The 18,834-nt window shown below is 36.0% G+C and overlaps 1 long non-coding RNA gene across 14 annotated transcripts; it reads right to left on the bottom strand.

Annotated features, from left to right (window-relative positions):
* Positions 1 to 5,963: 5,963 nt before the first annotated feature.
* Positions 5,964 to 17,452, bottom strand: LOC104601723 (uncharacterized). 14 transcript variants are annotated; one of them, XR_016080024.1, is made up of 8 exons: positions 17,106 to 17,451; positions 16,785 to 16,934; positions 15,951 to 16,012; positions 15,775 to 15,833; positions 15,541 to 15,684; positions 15,425 to 15,453; positions 14,558 to 14,655; positions 5,964 to 13,871 (listed from the first exon to the last, which is right to left on the bottom strand). It is a non-coding gene; the product is annotated as an uncharacterized LOC104601723 (long non-coding RNA). The 14 variants fall into 14 exon arrangements; XR_016080016.1 differs by having other exon boundaries at positions 15,169 to 15,684; positions 17,106 to 17,452; XR_016080022.1 differs by having other exon boundaries at positions 15,425 to 15,684; positions 17,106 to 17,452.
* Between the last annotated feature and the right edge of the window lie 1,382 nt (positions 17,453 to 18,834).

Raw genomic sequence — 18,834 nt, 5'->3', positions numbered from 1 at the left:
AAGGGAATGATCGTCCCTCAAATAGGGAATGTCATTGTATCAGGAATAAAAATTGGATTCTGATTTCATTCAACCAAAGATCGGATCGTTCTAGTTCAGATTCTAGACCCCTATTCATACAAATCAAATAGACCCTTGTTACTTCTATTCAAGTCCTTTTCAATCTACCGCTAACTTTTCTTACTCCCTTCAACTTGGTTGAATATAGGATAGAACAAATCAGTATTAATGAATTTAGTCTGCTCTATCTTTGTTTAATCTTCACTTGCAAATGCTTTACCTATATGCATGTGGTTAGGGAGGAGGAACTTCTTAACAAGGTATACACTAATTAGTGTGGTATATAAGGAATTTGAAATTTATGCAACCAACTTGGAAGTTGGAAATTGGAATTAATTGTTGGGATAAGGCTTTGAAAATTGTCATGAATGACAATGGGAGGCAAAGTCAAGAGGAGAGAGAGAGCCCATTCGTGGAAATGAAAAAAAAAAAATTGCATGAAGTATCATTCATATTAATTAGGCTGACTTTTGAGACTTTGCCAAATCATTTACCATATTTCTTCTAAGGGTAAATCCCTTTAATCCTTCCCTGGTTTTTTTTTGAAAAGGTCTTAAACCTCCAATCAACTTAAATTTATCCTTAAACCAAGTTCAGATCTGCTGACTATAACACATTGCTGGTCATGCTCATCCAGACACATTAGGAATAATCATCAATATAAAAGTACAACTAATGTTCCATGTGTGGCCAGCAGATCCAAACTCCCTTAAACCTCCCCCTACCTTTGGGGATAAAGGGACTTGGGCTCGGGAGTGCTTAATAAGTATTTATTTGAATAAGCACTTATTTTGGGTTGGAACCACACCATCAATCAATTATTTGTGTTTGGAAAATAAGCCTGAAATAAGTGCTTATTATGAGAATAAATACTTAGTTGAAAAGACCAAAATTTTGGTTTAATTTTTAAGTGTTTATTTCCTTTCTAGCCTATCTCTGCCTGCCACATCATTTTGAAAATACTTATACTACCCCCATTTAAAATAAGTGATTTTTCACCAAACGCTCATAAGCACTTATTAGAATAAATACTTATTTTTCAAATAAGCACACCCAAACTTAGCCTTATACATCCATTCTCTTACTTTATCATTAGAATTCTAACAACAACCACTGATGTCATGCATTTAAACATATTCTACTACCAACTTTTTCCTTATGTAAAATTGTCAAATGTTTGATGGCTAAAATGCCCTTAAGCCTTTAACAAAACAAACTTAAACCTCTATTTACGCAAATACAAATTTATTCATGTCATAAAAAATAAAATAGTAAAACATATTTATTCATATTAACCATTTAAAAATAAAATTAGAATTACTAAAAACCTACTAACTTGATAGAAGGAATTAGCATGGGCATTTAAGCTCAATTGGAAGGAGTACAAATATAAATATGTAGAGCGCAAAACCTTATATTTTATATTATCTTGTATGTATTTGTACTGCACAGATTTGTATTTGTACTCTTTAGGCTCAATTTGGAAGGAGTACAAATACAAATATGCAAAGTGCAAAACCTTATATTTTATATTATTTCGTATATATTTGTACTGTACACATTTGTACTTATACTCTTTCCAAAGTGATCCTTAGGCTGTGTTTAGTTTGAAGAAAAAGATAAAGGAAAACTAGGGAAACCTATACAAGGTTTGTATAGGTTTTTAAACTTTCCTTTCCCTACCTCTTTCCAAACAAGAGGTCTGTAAGTCACAGACCTTTCAACTTTTAAGGACAGATCAAAGTTGATGGAATATTTAAAATCTTTTCAGAAAATCCAGGAGAGGTTTAACGGATACCCTTCTTATGACTAGTATTTTGGTCATTTACTTCCTGTGAATTGTGATGTATCAGATGGTAAAGTTAAATTGTTCTAATAGATTATACCCAACAAAACACAAAGAACAAATCGTCTCTTTTCTCTCAGAACGTTCATCGTCATCACCAGTTTAAAGAGTTGAAGGACATGGATACGGTAAAAGAAAAAAGAAAAGTAAAAGCAGAAAGCAGAAAAAAAAATCATGATCGAGAAGGATTCAAAACGACACGGAACCCAAAGATGCATAACAAAGATGGATAATATCAGAACAGGGATTTAACACTACGGCCTGGTTGTTTGAATGCATGGAGTCAATCGGCAAAACCATCGAACGAAGAGCTCCTTCGTCTCAGTTGTCTCTCTTGTTGCGGACAAATGACTTAACCCAAATGATTTCTGTGTCAGTTTGTTTGATATGTGGGGGAGAGAGTTCACGAAAGTGAGCAAGAGACCAATACCCACACGCAGCTATGTCCGAACTTTCTTTAGCTTGGAGCGCGCGCATGGAACGAGAAGAAAAAGGAAACAAAAATAACGATGCAACTGCATCTTGATTCTTACAACTACATCGCCTGTGCTCGACAATTGGTGGGGATCCACTTGCACTTCTGCAACTTAATTTTTAGCAGTGGGAATGAATGATAGAAGAAGGACGGAGTGCCAAGGAAACTTAAGAGAAAGGGACATTACATCCAAGGCAATTGGTTAAATAAAATAAAATTCGGGGTTGTTTTGTCCTTATTCTTAAATGGCGCCCTAAAGTTTCGGCCTTCGCGTACTATTTCCCTTCAACTCAATTGTCCTCTTAGATAAATAACTCAACTGTTGTTAGATAAATAAAAGAAAGGGTAAATTTCTTCACTATCCTTATTATTTAGTTAATTGATAAATTGTATTCTTATTCTTTAATTGTTGTTTTAGATTATCTTTAAGCTTTTTAATAATTAATTAGCTCTACTTTTATCATTAGCATTCGTTAATATCTTTAAGTTTCTTATTATTTAGTTAATTGACATTTAGTTTTTTTTTTTAAACCCAATATTACCATCATCACCTTTCTCTCAACGTAATAACAGAGCACCTTACCCCATGTCACCATACCTCTCCTTCTTCAAACCCCCTTTCTTAATTTTTTGTTTTCTTTTATTTTTTATTTTTTTAATTCCACATAATTACGCATTAAACCAAGGAAATCACATATGCTTAATTATTTCTAACAACCATAAAAAAAGAGAGATTTGCTTTTCTAATGTTTAGCCAAGTGGCACCACTTTCACCCACTTCCTCGTAAATTGTCTTTAATTCTATTTATCTCCTAAATTATCTCTTAAGTTATATCTAATTTAGTAGAGAGATTCTCTCCTAAACAATCTCTAATTCCAGTTTATCCTTTTCCCACTTTTTATCTATATCAATTTAAAGAATATTTCAATTAAAAAATTCAGAACTATTTAAATGTTATAACAAAATTATATACTAAATTTAAAATATTCATTCAAAACACAAAATATTAATAGATTTAATAAGATTCATAATATTAATAAATCAATATTTTTACAAAATTCATCATGAAATTATGTAGTAACAATATAAATTATAATTTTACAAATTATTCAATTTAAATGTTATTCAAGTAATAAATATTTAACATTAAAAAATAACACATTATTTAAATATTTTAATAACTAAAAATCTTAAATAAAAAATAAGAAAAATAGCTAAGTAATATAACAAAATATTTAATATTATGCAATAACATTAAAATAAATAAAATTCAAATAATGAAAATTTTTAAATATTTTACATATTATTTAAATATTTAAATAACAAAATATTTAACATGACAAAATTTTAAATAGTTAAAATAACGAAATTATGTAATAAAATATAAAAAAATCTTAAAAGTAGAAAAATAATTATAATAGAATTCATAATATTCATATTAATAATAATTTAATATTTTACAAAATTAATAACAAATTATGTAATAATATTAAAATTATAACTTTATGGATTATTAAATTCAATAAATAATTAATATTTTAAGAATTTCAGTAACAATATTATTCAATAACTAAATAATATTGTTAATAACTAATTTCACTTATATCAATTAATAACTATAGAAAATAACTATCAACAAAATTATATTTATTAGTAATAATTTTACAATAATAGAGTATATTCATTATATATTTATATATATTATATTATTTATTTTATTTTCAGTAATTATTTATTGCTTTTTATAAATATGCCTTCAATAATTATTTATAAATGTATTTTCACTTTTCTTTATTTAATAAAAAATTATCAATAATTATTGGAGATTAAACAACTATTATTTAACTTTTGAAATTTAATTTATCGTATTTATTGTATTTTTGTTATAAATTTCTTTTTAGTAATTACATATTTTTTATAATTTATAGATTAATACTTATTAGGGATTAAACTATTATTTAATATTACACTATTTATTGACTAATTTAGTATATTTTCAGTATTTATTATATTTTTGTAATTATTGTATTTTTATTATATATCTATTATATTTTCATTATAAACTTATTTTCAATGAGTAGGTTTGCTATAAATTTTCAATAATTATTGGAGATTAAACTATTGCTATTTATTAGAGATTAGACTATAAATTTAGTTGAAATTAGGAGTGTTCGCTGATTGGTTCAATTCAGTTGCAGGCTATTTCGCGAAACTGATTGGCCATTAGTGAAAACCCACCAACTCGGGTTGTATTTAGATCTATTTTCGGTTTAGTTTGTTTGTTCAAAAGATTTAAACTTAAAAATTAACTTTAAATTTCATAAATTACAAAAATTAAATTTATGATAAAAAATATTTTAGACTAACAAATATGGGAATTTTCCTCCTTTTCCATATTAAAAAATTAATTTTAAAATATAAAATATTATTTATATATTTATTAAACCAAAGCCGATCTGAAATACTAGAAAATCGACCAACTCAGGTTGAGTTTGATAGGATTGTTTATTAAAAAGTTAAAATAAAAACAATTATATACTCTTATGTATGTCTATTGTTTAACTTTCGTTTAACAAAGCATAGGTCCCCGTCACCATTCTCTTTGACTTTCTCTCCTCTTCCCTTCCCACAACTCCCATTAAACCATGTCACTCAACTACCTAAAAATATTCCTATAGTCTCTCTCCTAAGGTATCTCATTTAAACCAATAAGAAAGTATCATGTTGCCCCACTCACTAATCAATTCATAAAAAGCATCCCCCCCCCATTCTATATCCACTCTCCCTCATTTAAAATATTCATATTATTTAATAAATAGTTAAATACGATTAATATTTAATCCCACCCATATCCAATGAGTATTAAATAGTGTTATTACCAAAAGTTAATAAATACGGTTAGTAAATTACCAAAAATTAATAAATATTGTTATTAATTAACTCATTAACAATATTTTATAGAAATTGAAAACTCTTTAACTAATTTCTATAAAATTGAGAATTATATTTAACAATTATCAAAAAGTATTAAATTTTAGCTATTGTTATTATTATAATTAATTACCAAATACAAATGGGGGAACAAAATATAATAATGTTAGAAAATGAAATTATTAATTAATTTATAATGAAAAATAAAATATAAATTAGTGTAATTTTGTTAGTAAACTACCAAATAAAAATATATATTTAATAACAATTTAAAAAAATTCACTAAATCCCCATAGTTACACAAATGTAATAATTTTTTCCAAAATTTTCATAAAACTACATTTTTGAAATTAAAATATATAAAGTATTTGAAAGTTTATTTAAAATGCATTAAATAATTATTGAAAATTATTAGAATATTTTGAAAATCTTAGGAAAATTTATTACATTTGATAGATTTTGGAAAACCATTGAAAAACTATGTAATTTTCATTGCAAATTATTGAAAACTATAAAGATAAATGACTATGGGAAATGGAAAACTATAATTTGAACAAATAATTACACAAATTATTAAGATAAATTAGTATAATATTGGAAAAAGGAAATTATTGGTTAGTTTATATTAGAAATTATAAGATAAATTAGTATAATTATGTAAGTAAACCATTTAAAAAGAAAATAAGTTATTTAATAAAAAATTGAATAAATTTTCAAAATTACACAAGTACAATAAATTTTCCAAAATTTTCATAAAATTACATTTTTTAATATTAAAGACAATTTAGTGTGCTTTTAGAAATTTACCATGTGGTTGATACTCAATATATCCTTTTAATCATTTCTATCATCAAATTGAATATTGGGTTGATGGGGACAGTGTTTTCAAAACTGAATCAAACTAGATGGCTAGATCGGAAAAATTGAGAACTGGACACCGTTTCACCTCAAAACCGCTTTTTGTCTAAAAACCGTTTATTTGGTTAGCGAACCACTGACCTGGGCGATCGAACAGTCAACCCAGACAATAGATTTTGGCATTTTTTGTTTTTCTAATTTTTTTTTTTTGTCAAAGCGGGTCATCTGTTCAAATCGAATAGTCGGGCCATTCAACCCCAGAACGGTTCCCTATCCGGTCCAATTTTAAAAACCTTGAACGGGGAGTAGGTGCCTTACCTTGAGCTTGGCTTGGTGTGTGGCATGGCCTGGTCCATGTACCAACCCGACCCATGGCATGGCACTAGCCCATGTGGACTTGGGCCGTGGGCCATGCCGGACCGACCCCCCAAATTATCCTAGAGGAAGAAAGCACGGCCTATGACGCCTCGTGGGCCAGCACGGAAGGTTTAAAGGGATTGTATTTATCCCTAACTCTTGTACATTCTTATCCATCTCTGTTGTATATCTTCTTATCCTCTACTTTTCTATTTACTCTTGTACTCTACAAAGCTATGACAGCTATTGTATAAATAATGGTTAACACAGTCAATGAAAATCATCTTTTGATCTCTCAATTATCTCTTTTATGGTATCAGAGATCTGGTCGTGAGCAATCTCTCTCTCCTCCCTCATCATGGCTATTTCCAACGAATCTAATCAAACCAGCACTACTCAAACTCATGCCCCTGTTTTAGTTTCCATCAACCTCTGCTCGAATATGCAGCCCAATTAATTTCTATCAAACTGGATCGTCACGACTACCCACACTGGAAGGACATGAACTGATGGGATATGTTGACGGTACTGTGAAGTCACCCCAGAAATACCTTGCTTCATCAACCTCTACCATAGCATTAGCAGCAGAACAGATTGAGAATCCATCATACAAGGCCTGGCATGTTCAAGATCAGCTACTGTTGAGCTGGATCTTGGCTTCCCTGACAGAGCATACATTTGCCCCAACTTGTAGGATGTACAACATCTCACCAAAGTATGGTCTCTTCTTGAAACCCTCTATGCTCCAAAATCAAAAGGCTAGAATCATGCAATTGAGATTCGAACTAAATGAACTAAAGATCTCTCTCCATGGGAGACTTCCTTCTCAAAATAAAGAATATTGCTGGTGCACTCTCTACAGCCGGAGAACCTCTGTCTGAAACTGATCTCATCTATTAAATCATAGAGGGTCTTCCAAGCGACTATTATAACTTCAATACTGCGGTTCTTGCCAAATCTGATGAAAATATGAAATCAACTATGATGACTTGCAATGTACTAAGCAGCATGATATCAAAACCCAACGCACTCGCAAGTTTATTGGAATTGATATTTCTGCAAACACGGCAACCAAAGAAAAAGGCACTCGTCCTCCTTTTGACTACACTCGTAGAGAGAAAGAGAAAGCCTCACAATCCAATAGAAAATACAAGGGAGCCCATGCCAAATCTGTAAGTTACCCAATCATTCTACATTAACCTGCCGCAGTAGGTTCTCACCAAAGAAACTAGTTGCTTACAATATAGAAACAACCCCATCATCTGTCGACAAGTGTTGGTATCCTGATTCAGGAGCAATACATCATGTCACTAATGTTATCTAGAATCTCAAACTTCATTCTTGGTGATGCACAATCTAATCGCTCCTTCGTGTCTTGTGACTTGGCCCAAACAACGTTCCGATCTAGCAGTGTTGAGCTGATGTTTGTGTGTCCAAGTTGAAGCAAGCTGCGAAGTGAGAAGGATGAGAGTGCCCAAGTAGTTTTACCCGGGGTGAACACTCCGATGCTTAAATTAGTATTGGAATCTCTTGAGAACGTGTAAGAGATCTATAGCATATCAGTGTGCATACCTTTCTGGGTGGATTTGGACGTCTTATATAGACCCCTGGACTCTGGGGGCTCAGGGTAACAGTCTTGAGCTCTTTGTGGAATTGTTTCCTTATTTTCAAGTGGATTAAGGTGTCAATTGAGAGACTTTCGTGGGAGTTACGATCCATCCAAGTGAAGTCGAGGCGCGCGACACAGTGAGTCATTTTAACGGCCATGCTATTGGCGCCTTTGGTAGCGAGCTGTTGAGGACAATTAGCGAGCTCTTTCTCGCAAGTCGCCTTAGGTTCTCTCAACTCGGTCGGCTCCTAGAACAGGTCACCGTAATTCTACGGGTCTACCAGATCGGCCTTGCCAAGATGGAATTGTAGGGGGTGGTTAGCGAGCTCTCCTTAGTAGGTTGCCTTAAGTCCCTACAGCTCGACTGACTCCTAGGACAACTCACCGTAATCCTACGAGGTCAGCTAGTTCAGTCTCGCTGAGGTAAAGGTCAGCCTGGGTGAGATGCTCTGAGCTAATTTTACTGAGCAAGCTCGCTGACTTGGCACCGAGATGTCATCCAAAAGCCACATTTCGCTATACGATTGGGAGGACCAAATTACCCCTCATCAATTGCCCCCACTCTCGAGCCAGCATTAGCTTGGCGAAGAAAGTAACTCTCAATAAAAGTAATTGGTCCGGCTCGTTCAAAAGTCGCTTGCTTTATTAGCTCGGTCCGAGGTTGGACGGACCGTGGTTTCTTCTTTAAACATCAAATCTGGGGAAAAAAAGGGAGTGTGCGCTGATTGGTGTAGGATGTTGGCGTGTTACTGGCATTCATCGCATCTCAGGACCAACTCAACCGCATCTGCTTTCATGGTGGGCTAGTAGTACCTTTGTCGTAAGGCTTTCCGAGCTAGGGCCCGGCCTCCCAAGTGTCCTCTACAGAGCCCTTCATGGATTTCGTGCAGCACCTGGTTTACTTCAGTTTGTCATAGGCATCGCAAGTAGGGCAATGTGAAGGACCTTCTATAGAGCAGCTTGCCCACTATCACATAGCGAGCTGCATTTCTTTCTTTTGGCAATATTCCTTATCTTATGTAGTCGAAGATTGGGTCTATCCAGCTCGACTCTGTAATATGTGAAAAATCTTTTGTAGACCAATTGTGGACAGCTCGTCTAACCTGCGCCTTATAGACTTAGCGAGGTTCTGGTAGACTTTATTGTCGAGTGACTCAGAGTTTGATCGATGAGGACAACAATGGTATGGGCCTGAAAGTAGGGCCTTAGTATCCGAGTTGCTAGCACTAACACAAAGGTGAGCTTTTCTATACCAGGATATCTTACCTCGGTGACATGCAAAACCTTGCTTACGTAGTATACTGGTTGTTGTATCCTGTTGACTTCTCTTAATAGGACCGAGCTAACCACCTCATCACTCACAGAGAGGTAAAGTTTGAGCTCATCCCCGGTCTCAGGTCGGGTTAACAAGGGAGGCAAACTAAGGTATTTTTTCAGCTCATCAAAGGCGATGTGTTGTACAAAGGTGGAGGGGCTTGTCATTGAGTCGAGCTCTAAGGTGGCAAGCTGTTGCGCCTGCTTTTTCTTCGTGGCAAGCTGTTGCGCCTGCTCCGAGGTGACCTGCTTCTTCTACGAGATTTACTTCTCTTATCTTTGTTGTTGCTGCTTGTCTCTTCCTCAACTTGCTTTCTCTTTCCGATCAGCTCGGACCAGCCTGACTTACCACTTTGCTATTTACCTTACTTTCTTCCTTGCTCACTTTGCTTCCTGATGCCTCCCTGGTTGGAGTGGGCTAGCTTTTCTTCCCAGCACGACCGTTAGAACGACTCATCGTGTCGCGCACCTCAACTTCACTTGGACGGATTGTAACTCCCACAAAAATCTCTCAACTGACACCTTAATCCAAATGAAAATAAGGAAACAGCTCCACAAAGAGCTCAAGATTGTTACCCTAAGCCCCCAGAGTTCAGGGGCCTATATAAGACGTCCAAATCCACCTAGAAAGGTATGCGTAGTGGTATACTCTAACTCTCTCACATGTTCTCAAGAGATTCCAATACTAACTTAAGCATTAGAGTGTTCTTCCCGGGTAAAACTATATGGGCACTCTCATCCTTCTCACTTCATAGCTTGCTTCAGCTCAGACACATGGACATCAGCTTGGTCATACAGCTCAGCACTGCTAGATCGGAACCTTGTTCGAGCCAAGTCACAAGATACGAGGGAAATGTCAGATTGCGCGTCATCAATTCTGAATACACTGGACCAGATCAACTCAGAGTTGGAAATGGATCAAGTTTGGAAATAACTCATGTTGGTACTACTTGTATTCCAAGCATTGAGAAACCTCTACTTCTTAATGACACTTTACATGTTCCTGAAATAACTAATAACCTGCTATCTGTAGCTCATTTCACTGCTGATAATAACGTTTTCTTTGAATTTAATCTATCTAACTTCTATGTGAAGGACCGGAACTGGAAGAAAACACTTATGGAAGGAGTAACTGATCATGTTCTCTACGAATTACAATCCGAACCAGCAGCTTACATTGGTGAACATGTTGACTTGGATACATAGCATCAAAGATTAGGCCACCCATCATCACACAAAATAATCTTCCTGTTTTATTGAATAAAGAATCTTCATTTTGTTTAGCATGTCAGCTTGGGAAAGGGCATCGTTTACCTTTTCTACCTAGTTCATTTCAATTTACATCTCCATTGGAACTTGTAATACTCAAATATGTGGGGACCTGCCCCTATTACTTCAAATTAGGGTTTTCATTATTATGTTTCATTTGTTGATAGATTTAGCAGATATACATGGATATTTCCTTTAATAAATAAGAGTGATGTGGCCTCTGTTTTTGTTACTTTCAAAATCAAGTTGAAAATCTCTTCAATTGCAAAATAAAATTGTTTCAGACATATAGTGGCTCTGAATACAAGCCTTTGAAACCCTTAAATAAGAGTGATGTGGCCTCTGAATACACCCTGTCCCCACACTCCTCAATAGAATGGCACGGCAGAACGCGAATATCGCCATATTGTGGAATTTGGTCCTGCACTCTTATCTACTGCTTCAGTACCGAAATCCTATTGGTTTGAGGCCTTTCATAATAGATTACCTACTAAAGTTCTCAATTACAAATCACCGTGGGAATGCTTATTTGGATGCAAACCTAATTATCTCTCTCTCCGAACATTTGGGTGTGAAGGCTTTCCATATATACGCTTATATAATGATCACAAGCTGGATTTTCGTAGTACATCTTGTGTCTTCATTGGCTACTGTGAGTCTGTGACAACACCAAGGGATTCAAGTGTCTTCAGACGGATTTATATTTCTCGTCACATGGTGTTTAATGAGAAAAATTTCTCATTCACTGAACAGCACCGGTGCAACTCTCCACCATCACAGCACTGTCTTACTCTTGGACCGCTGCCACTTGTCCGTTTGCTGCCATCATCACCACATCCACTGTCACCATCATCCCCTTCACCATCCCATCACTGTCTCACCACCACCTCGCCTGCAACCTCTCCATGACATTATCTTTCACACCAGTCCTCTTTCCTCTCTTGAACCCCAACAACAACCCCCAGATCCCTCATCACCTGAACAACCACTCACCACTGAACCACCATCGGATGTTTCTCTTCCATCTACAACACCACCAAACCTGCACAACCATCATCCCACATCACATGAACAGTCATCCCCTCCACCTTCCGTTTCACCGGAACCCGCTCCAATTGCCCCACCTCCTCCTATCACTCGTTCCCATCCAATGCTCACCTGATCTCTTATGGGAAATCTCAATCCAAAACTCTACCACTCCACCAAGTACCCCTTGTCCCTTGACAGCACTGAACCCAAAACTATCCACCAAGCTCTCTCGCATCCATAGTGGTGTGCAGCTATGCTGGAAGAATTAAATGCACTTCATCAAAATGGCACCTGGTCCCTTTGTTCTCCCCCTCCCAATGCCAATCTTGTGGATTGTAAGTGGGTCTTTCGTATTAAATGAAAACCCGATGGTACCATTGATTGATTCAAAGCTCGTTTAGTGGAAACCTTGATTATGCAGACACTTTCAGCCTAGTTATAAAACCCATTACTGTACAGGTAATTCTTCATACTGCTCTCTATAAAGGTTGGGTGCTACGCCAACTTGATGTGAACACCGCTTTCCTTCACGGTGATTCATAAGAGGTTGTCTACATGTCTCATCCCCCATGCCCCACTGACAGCACTCATCCTACTCATGTTTGTCGATTATGGAAAGCACTATATGGGCTCTAACAGGCACCTACGGTCTGGTATCAAAAACTAAGTGATTTCCTTAGGGATTTTGGATTTCTTGCCTCTGTTGTCGATTCCTGTCTATTATTTATACATCATTCTTCACTTGAGACCATGCTTGTTCTGGCGTATGCTGATGACATAATTGTCACGGTGTCCAATTCTGCTGCAGTCTCTACTCTTATCTCTTCTTTGGGTCGTGTTTTCTCCATCAAGGATTCGGGCTCTCTTCATTATTTTCCTGGGAAGGTCCTCCACACCGGCCATTCACTTCACTTATCTCAACACAAATACATTGCTGATTTTCTTCACAAGACATAGATGGCCTCTGCAAAACCGGTTACCACTCCATGGCTGCTGGTTCCACTCTCTCCAAGGATGTTGGTTGTCACTTGCCAATCCCACAGAATACAAGCAAATTGCAGGAGCACTTCAATATGTTAGAATCACATGTCCTGAAATCTCCTTCACAGTGAACAAGTTATGCCAAGTTTTACACCACCCCACTTTAGATCACCTCCACACTCTCAAGTGCGTCCTTCGATATTTGAAGGGCACGATTGACCTTGGCCTCACTTTCACCTCCTCCTCATTCCACCTTTCAGCTTTCTTAAATGCTGACTGGGCAGGCTGTCGAGATGATAAGAGGTCTCATGGTGGCTTCTGCATTTATATTGGACCCAATCTCATCCTTGCTGAATGTTGGACCGAGTGGCCTATGGCCTTCAATATTTATCATCCTCAACGTGTAGGACTATCCGTAGGAGTGGCCTATGGCCTTCAATATTATGTTGGTCCAACATAATATTTATCATTCAATATTTATCATCCTAAATTGTAAACACAATAAACATCTACCAAAGAATACAATAATCTAAGCATAGAAAATACTTATGCCTTGATCATAGGTTTATCATGCATGAGAATTACCATATAACAATCTGTAATTTAGTCAATAGTATAATGCTGATTATTGTTAAAGATAATAATATTTTAGCACAATTTTAACAAACTACCAAATAATAATAATATTTATTATCCTAAATTGTAAACACAATAAACATCTACCAAAGAATACAATAATCTAAGCATAGAAAATACTTATGCCTTGATCATAGGTTTATCATGCATGAGAATTACCATATAACAATCTGTAATTTAGTCAATAGTATAATGCTGATTATTGTTAAAGATAATAATATTTTAGCACAATTTTAACAAACTACCAAATCTAAGGGTTTAAGTATAATATTTCAGTATAAAACCCCCCGACTGTAAAATCAATACGTGTAAATTTCTGAAGCTCAAAATTCAGCATAACATAGAGATAAAAACAAAATGGCTACCAGTAAAAGCATTAGAGAAATGGAAAACAAGTAGAAAATATCTAACAAGATACAAAGGAAAGTATCTTTGCTCACCCATAAACCATGGATGAAATAAGGTCACAACCTGTTGTTGAATGAACTATAGGATCAAAGCAGTCCTAAGAAACAAAGAAGAGACACAAATAATCAGAAAATGATTAACAATACTTTGCACATGCCAAATCAAATAACTAGAAGAAGTCTCCATAAATTTAAAAAAAAAAAAAAAATCCAAAAGCTTGGTAGATTAAAAAAACAATAACCAAGAAAATGAACTTACAGATTCATTGCTAATAAAGGCATAACATTTAAATCAATTGTTTTCTAGATGGAATTCATCTTGCTTAGTTTCATTAGGTGAAAGAAAACACATTAATTGTTTTCTAGATTTAGCAAAGGCACAAGCAAACATATGAAGACACACAGAAACATGCACCTATTGTTATTAATGACATAATGAATTTATACCAGTCTTAACCAGAGTAATAGGGATGTAAGGCAGAAGATCTACAGCTAGAGGATGGAAGGAAAACAAAGATATTAATGTTTATTCCCTTTTAGTCTGAAAAACTACCCCTTGTCAAGGAACCTCCAATAGCCTAGTTATATCTTCATGGTAGTATCATGGGCAACGAAGGTCCATCTAGAGAAGTGGGCTTTCAAAAATTTAAAGATTTATGGGCACTATACTCATGTCTAATAGGATGGCCAACTCTACAAGGGCATAAGTAATTATTGTACTACAGGGCATTCAACTAGCCAAATCCATGAACTATAAGAACTTGGACTACTAAAGGAGGCTCACATGTTGTCATATGATGGCAAAATGTAGTCCTGGTTGTTGGTGGAAGGACTGTTTGGCTGCACTGAGAGATTGATAATGTCCACGCCATCCTGAACAACCTATTTATGTGACCATTAAACAAGCAATTAAACAACAAAAAATGAGAAAGTATTAAGCAGAAGCGGCAAGTTGATAGGAACCATGAATTGCATCATTGTTCCAGAAAGAGAAGGCTTAGAGGTTGGAATTAATTTTCACTGTTTGAAGTGTTGGACATTATATACTTTTGTTTTGATAATACAATGAATCTTGTTATCTATCAAAAAAAGCATTGAAATATAGTTGAACAATAGTACAAATGCATTCAATAAAATGTGAATGCAATATGACCAATTCAACCATCCAACTCTAGAAAATTATTAGTTGCATCACAATTAAGATGAATGAACTTAAATCTTAACTGTGAGGTATAGATTTCAAATTTGGTAAAGAACAAATGTAAATGACCACATGATCAAAAGTAGTGGACGATTCCGAGCATTCATTGAATAAGGAGCGGATATCATTATGCAGTAGCATTTCTCTTCTATTTAGATGATATTTTATCAATCTATTGCTATACTCTATTTTACCGTGACACAGTACACGAGGACTGCAAACAAGTCCCATATTTGGTTCCATTTCAAGGCTCCAATGAACAGAAAGCGGAAGTTTGTTGCAGTAGTAAGAAACCCATCACTGTAGTAGTAAGCCTATGGCACATTCTAGCAGAACTAGTCCCAAGCTCCAGATATCACTCTTGTAGCCATATTCGTTTCCTACTATTCTCTGGTTGTGGAACACAAATTCTAAATAAACAACCTTTACTAGACAGAAGTACTTATTTACCAGTAGCACCACGAAAATGCAGAAATATCCTACAAAAAAAGGAGTAATTGTTGCCCATGAATAAGAGTAGAAGTACTAACAAACATGTAGTTGTATGTGCCAACAAAAGTATTTACCAGTCCAGAGGTGTTTGACAATGTAGCACTCACACCAAAGTTAGTTATCTTGACTTCTCTATGATTTATTAACAAATTAGAAGGCTTCAAGTCCCTGTGGATTATGCGCTTGTCATGATGAAGATACAACAAACACTAGAGCATCTGCATGTATGAACCTACAGTTCAACTAGAAGAAACTAACTACATGAATCTATAAATCAAAAATTCAAGGAAGAAACAAACAACACTAACCTGTTTACAGATGGTGGCAAAATATGGCTCTGGAATTATTTTGACTTTCTTAAGAAAATCTGCTAGAAAACCACCATCCACATCCAAGACAATTAATATGCCACCGTTATAATAGAAAGATTGGTAACAAACAACCACATATGAACATTGAGCTGACAATCTGTTTTAAGTCTTACCAAGAACCACCATCCTGTACAATCTGTTTGCAATTATGCTCCTGGATGTTCATTTGTATAACCTAGACCAGATTTGGTGGATAGGAAACTGAATTAGTTGGTGGATCGGAAACTATTATTAAGCCCCCTAAAACTGATTTAGTTAGTGCTTTGGTCGATTGGAAACTAAAAGATGCATACTACTGCTATAAATGGTCAGATCATTTCATTAATCCTTTTTTTTTTCAAAGGCCAGATAAATTGTTAATAGGGCCCACTAGCAGCTTGGCCCACCTCTGATGACAAGGGAAATAAAATTCAAAGACAATATATGAGGCTCAACACAAAAACCATCAAGAAATCCAAAATGTAGGAATGACCATTCAGTTGACTAGTATCATATGCATTGGTAAAAATCTAGCCCATGCATTTGTGCAAATAATCATCATCATCAAAGCCTTGTAACAACTATTCTAATTTCTAAAAGCATACATCAACAAAAGATTATAGTTTCCAAAGCCCATGCATCATGGTTTCCAGCAAAAAATTAATTTCAATCAATACCTAACTTGTGGAACTATAACATCTTTCAGGGCATTATACCAACGGTTAGGTTCCAGGTTCAAATTTTTAAGTACTAAACTTTATTTTGATTTAGATACGAGTCCAGGAGCTAGGATCCAAGCCTGATACTCAACCAATCAACCACATGTTTTTTCAGAACCTTGGGGGATTGGTGGAAGACAAGAAAACACAAAAATCAACCTAAAACCCTAAACGTCAAAGAAATCTGAAGAGAGATACGGTCAGAGATTGAAAATAGAGAAAGCCGCTAGAGAGAGATAATCTACTCACCTGAGAAAACCTAGACCAGACTCCTCTGTCCAGAGCTTTAGCCTTTAAGGTTTTGGTGGACTTTCAAACAGTTTGTGGAGAAAAGGAGTTCATCCACATTGTCAGGCCGATCTTCTTAAGTCTTCTCCGCCAATGAGACTTCGTTCAAAACTAAAAGAAACGGATAGGAAACCCTAACCACAATGAGATCTGAGGTGTAACAAGGTATTGAAGTAAATCCAACAAGAAAGCTAAGGAAAAAACAGAGGAAAGCACAAAGAAATCTAACGAATTTGATGAAAAAATGAGGAAAATAAGATGATAGATCTTCCTAGAACACACCAGCTTCTGTCGTAGCTTACTCGATTTTTCTAAAGCACTTCTACTTGCACCCCGCAATATATGAGAGAAAGAAAGAGAGAATATGGAGTAGTAGAGGGTGGTCGATGATGTCAGAAAAAGAATGGAGCATGGAGTTTGGGGAGAGGGACAGAAGGAGATCGAATTAGCTCGAGATGAGGGAGGGAGATGGATACAAAGAGATTAGCCATAGAGGGAAATTTGAGTTTTGCTCTCGCGCCTATATGTTGGTGGGACATCGATAGTAGCAAGTAGCAACGGTGGATTGGGTGTCAGTTGTTATAAACAATAAATAGCTATGGAGATAGCTACGGTTTGTGTCCGTGGCTTACATATTGCTACGGTTTTTAACCACAGTTTGTGTCCGTAACCATATTTCTACCGAAAAATAGAGTACTTGCAACAGATAAATAAGCCCGTTGTTACAAACCACCATATAACTACGGTTTTGTCCGACCGTGGCTAGAAATCCGTTGCTAGATACTAATTTTCTTGTAGCCAGCCGTATGATACCCAACCCATCGTACTCATCCTGTGTCAACATTGACCAGTTAATCCTCAGTTGGATAATCTTTTCCCTCTCAGACAGCGTGATCGGACAGATTATTGGACTCAAGACATCGCATGCTATATGAAAAGCTCTTGAGCAAGCTTTCTCTTCTCCGGCTTCATTTTCAACTCATGACACTCAAACAGGGCTCCTCCTCTATTACAGAATATGTTCGACGGGTTAAAAACACTGCTGACCAAATGCTAGCTGCATCAGAACCGGTCCCAATGCGTGATCTACTTCTTAGTATTCTCGGCGGATTGGGATCCAATTTTGATTCCTTCATCACCACCAGACCAGATTTCTCCTCCCTAACTATTGAAGACCTTCACGGATTCCTATGTAACCTAGAGGTTTGGCTTTAACAGCACCATCCCCCCACTCCTGAACCTCTTGCTCCCACGACCAATATTGTAACTTCGTCACAACCTTAGCAACACCCGCAGCATCTGTTCCAACAATAGCAGCTCCAATTCAACTCCAACAAAGGTCGTGATCGAGGATCTAGGGGGTGTGGCGGACGCGACAACTTTATGAACTCTCACCAAAACTTTCAACCACTCCTGCAATTCAATCTTGGATGGCCGCAAAATTTTGAGTACCAACAAGTTGACAACTTTCCTGTTTGGTGTCAACTATGTAATAAGGCCAACCACACGGCCATGCAATGTTACCAGCGTTATGAGATTGTTCTCTCCAGTGGTTTCAACAGCAACAACAACACATCCACTTCTGGCTCTCAGGCGTTTCAAGTCGGATTACCCCAACATTAGTCCTATGATTCCACTTGGTATCTTGACTCGGGAGCCACCTTCCATATCACATCGGATTTGACCAATCTTTAGACTCGCTCAGACTAGGAACAGGTTTGGGTATTTCTCATGTTGGTTCTTCCTCTTTCACATACAATGATCCGTACTTTTCTTTTAAATCATCTGTGTCATGTTCCCTCCATTACTAAATATTTGTTATCTGTCAATCAGTTTACTCTTGACAACAATTGCTTCTTTGAGTTTCACCCATCTTACTTTCTTGTGAAGGATCAATCCTAGGGCAGTATCCTCCTACACGGAACCCTTAAAGATGGCCTCTATCAACTATCTTCTCCTTTGTCTTTTGTTGGTACAATTTCCTTAGATACATGGCATGCTCGCATGGGAC

The sequence above is a fragment of the Nelumbo nucifera genome, chromosome 1, assembly GCF_055504915.1.
Source record: "Nelumbo nucifera cultivar China Antique chromosome 1, China Antique-T2T, whole genome shotgun sequence".
In the NCBI taxonomy this organism is placed as follows: Eukaryota; Viridiplantae; Streptophyta; class Magnoliopsida; order Proteales; family Nelumbonaceae; genus Nelumbo; species Nelumbo nucifera.
This window is presented reverse-complemented; position numbering and strand designations above follow the sequence as displayed.